Here is a 3,774-nt window from a genome sequence, read left to right on the forward strand (position 1 = left end):
TCAATTTCTTTTGAGCAGCAGGGACTGGCTTTGAGCCACTGCTGCTTCACAATCTTCATAAAATATCTTCATGTTCTTTTGCTCTTGTGTTACATAAAAATGCACCAGCTCTCAACTGATAAGGCACAATTTTGTTTGGCTCACAAAATCAAACTGGAATTTAGCCTTTTATTTGATTTTTTTTACAAAATAAGGATAATATTGCTCACATTCAAGCTTAACCAGAAAAAGTGTTTTGTGTAAAAGAGGAGAGGAAGAAGGAGATCTTTTGATTCTGTCCTCCTCAACTCCAACCTCCAGTTGAGCGGTGTGAACATCACGGATAAAAGTTGTAGAAATGATGATGTGGAAACATTTGATGCAATGCTGCAGGCGCAATCAGACACTGGAGCGACACACACACACACACGCACACCCTCCTTCTCCTCCTCTTCCTCCTCCCTGCATCATCACAGCCTGCTCTGACCATCACACATTCACGTAACAGCACTCCGGTGAATAAGCTGACTGTTGGAAATGTTCGAGGAGCTTACATTTGTCTGACAACGCGCTGAGGTGGAAGATCGGAGCAAAGTGAAGCTGCACGAAAAGATAAAAAAAAATTTAATAAATAAAACTAAAAACAAGAGGGGGGAAAAAAGGAAGAGGATACCTGATTAAAAGCAGTTTACTCTATTGAAGGTAAGTGAGCACAATTTAAATAAAAAACAACATTAACAATGTAAAAAAATGTGCAAGAAATGAAGAATGATCAGAATAATTTTGTTATTTTACAGCTGCATTTGATCACCTCTGATAAAACTTGTGGTAATAAAATAATTAGACTGGCTTGGGATTTTTAGCTTCAGTGCTTTCTGTGCAGATGCATGATGTGAAAAGTTGTTAATCTTCCTCTTACCTGATGTCATCTGTGCAACACAAACTTGTTAAATTGGATTTTGCTGTCAGATTTACGAGTCGCTGAAAAGTCAACTCGAAACAAACTTAACGCAAGTTGAAGACGTCCTCGAACAGCTCGCTTCTAAGTTCATTTTAAGCTCCTCTCAGTCACACAGTCCTCCTTCTTGTCATTACTTGTCACCATTTCACACCCAACCAAGTTGTCCTCACACTGATGGTGCTCAAACTATGAAGGAGAAGTGGGCATGTCAGAACACTTCTGCCTATGAAGAGATCTAATTTAGTGACCGTCTCCTGCAGAAAGAATCAAGGCATGAAACTGTTCTTGTAAAAAATGTATATACAGTATATATCAACTCTGGGATTTAGAAAATAATCCAAACCACATTTATAAATAATTTAATGCACAAAAACTAGATCAGTTCTGCTATGCTCGGGTCATAAAGTGTAGAATTGGGTTTGCACTTTAGTTATTGGTCATTTATAAATGTCCAACATGGCAAAAACTAAGACCACTCAAGTGAAACATCCACCACACATATTTTATTCTAATTAGTGTCTGTTTCCCCTTCTTGCAAATCAAAAACTGATTATTTATTGAAACAAAGTGCTCAACACTTAGTACCAGTATCAGAGCACTGACTGGAATACCTGTGTAATGTCTCATTCTATTGGGCGTCCACCGACAGGTTGGTAAGTTAAAGCTGTCAGATAACTGAGATCCTGTTGGCTTCTTGTGAGTAAAATGAATGAAAAGTGACAGATTATTAAGTTTGGATGACGTCTACGCTGCCTGTTCTAGTTTTGTGAACTCTGTGTGGTTTGGCGATCCGTAGCCGCCTCATGAAGTGGCAGCTGTCTTGGCCGGTGATAGCAACGAGAACACAGAGAGCTGTTCTGCACAGACGGTACTCTGGTGCATACTGTAGCACTTGGAAACCATGGCAACAAAACAACATCAGAAGAAACTGGTCAGATGAGCCAGTGATGCTCGAGAAAGGAGATGAATGGTCGACTCGATGCAGAGGAAAAGCAGGCACAAGAGAAGACTGATTCATGCTGATCAGAAAGTTGTTTCCACCTCTCTGGCCTTTCAGATGGAAAACAGGAAGCATAATGCTTTGTTTCTGTTTATTTCTGACATAATGTTGAAAATAGCAGGAGTGATGGCAAGGTGCAGTTGGAAGTTGTTGCATCACAGCAAACTGTGTTGAGTTGATCCGTTTTCCCTTCGCCTCTTCAAGGTTTCTCTTTGTACGCTGGCTTCCTAACGTAATATGTTAGTGTAATTGCCTATGTGTGTCTGTTAGCAAAATATCAAGCAAACCATGGAATGGATGCTAATTAGATTCTCAGAACATGATCATTGGATGTTCATTGGATCTACAATAAATTAACTGTTGAAGTCAACACAGTTTAAGATGGTCGCCACAGCTAATAAATCCTAGAAAACAGAAAACTGACAAAAATACAGTTGTTGTGATGGATTGGTTGCTCTAACTGAATGTACATCACCTCTTACTCAATGACTGAATGAATACTTTCTAGGCCCTTTCCCTCTGACCCTGAACCGGTTAGATCAGGTTTGGAAATCAAACAAATGTCCTTGAAAATACACAAAAATTCCAAATGTGAGACAGATTTGTTCTTTGCATTTAGAGCTAAAAAGCAGGACATTAGAAAAAAAATAAATAAAAAAGGCATTAAGAGCTATAAATTTGGCTCAGACATCATCGGTACCATCTGCCCCACGCCACCAAGCAGGTCCCTTTGAAGAGGCTCAGCTACGGCCAAATTCACAGCTCTGGCCTTCTTCCACTGTCTCACATTGCTTTGACCAACAATCCAACTCCAAAATAGCAACATGAAAAAAACACATAAACAACATATTTTTAGAAATCAACTTTGCGACAGAGTAGAGTTTCTACTTCTTGGCCCATATTCTCAGATAAAGATGGAATGTCGTCAGTTAATTTAATTTGAGCATCCTGCACATACACACACATGGTATTTATTTATCTTACAGACGTGCTAAGAGTCAATACATTTTAGGCAGCAAAGGTGAGCAGCAACAAGAAAAGCATCAACAACAGCAAACACTCTTGGAATTAAATTATGCAATCAACCAAAATTTCTGTCTAAACGTATGGTGATAAAATGGCAAATAATGATACTTCAGTTCTAAAAGTAGATGTAGCAGTAATCACTAAAATATTCAGTTTACCTGAAGAACTCAAGAGGAATATGTCAAATAGATAAAAAAGCACCAAACTACCAAGTTAAGATTTTTTTTTATGTTATAATAGACGTTTTTGTGTTTTAATGAGATGAAAAGGACTCTTGATGGCACAAATGTGCACATCAATGGCTGCTTTTCTGATACATACAAGGGACATATTGGGGCCCAGTCTGTGTCACACCTCAGCATCATGGAGGGAGGGATACTGTCATGGGCTGCTGTCTTAAGACAAGCTAGCGTGATGTTTTTCAAGTTAAAGTTTGGTTAAAACTGACTCTGAAACCCAATATCTGTTTCTGGAGCACACCTTTGTCAGACTGTTGGACAGAATGTGAAAAGAAGAGGCATCACAGAGCTTGACAGGTAGAATTGACAAGAAAATAAATACCAGATCAATAATCTGACAGATCGCATGGATGGAGAGATCAGTTTTATGGCCAGTGAACTGAAATTGGGTGTCGTAGTAGCCACAACTGATCCCCAGTACACAAACTAAGAAGAAGTTCTGCTTTTTAGCAAAAACATACAGGAAGTGACAAATTTAATTTCAATTTCAATTCAGTTCAGTTTATTTATATAGTGCCAAGTCGCAACAGAAGTCATCTCAAGGCTCTGAACAGAAAAACACAGGATCC

The 3,774-nt window shown here is 38.8% G+C and overlaps 1 protein-coding gene across 1 annotated transcript in view; it reads left to right on the forward strand.

Annotated features, from left to right (window-relative positions):
* Positions 1-437: 437 nt before the first annotated feature.
* The window catches only part of LOC119412761 (caM kinase-like vesicle-associated protein), a 26,157-nt gene continuing 22,820 nt past the window's right edge, over positions 438-3,774 (forward strand). Inside the window, exon 1 of the mRNA XM_037679798.1 lies at positions 438-681. The gene's annotated coding sequence lies outside the window, so the exon portion shown is untranslated. The remainder of the gene's footprint in view (positions 682-3,774) is intronic.

This window comes from Nematolebias whitei, chromosome 7 (genome assembly GCF_014905685.2).
Source record: "Nematolebias whitei isolate Nwh7 chromosome 7, NemWhi1, whole genome shotgun sequence".
Classification (NCBI taxonomy): Eukaryota; Metazoa; Chordata; class Actinopteri; order Cyprinodontiformes; family Rivulidae; genus Nematolebias; species Nematolebias whitei.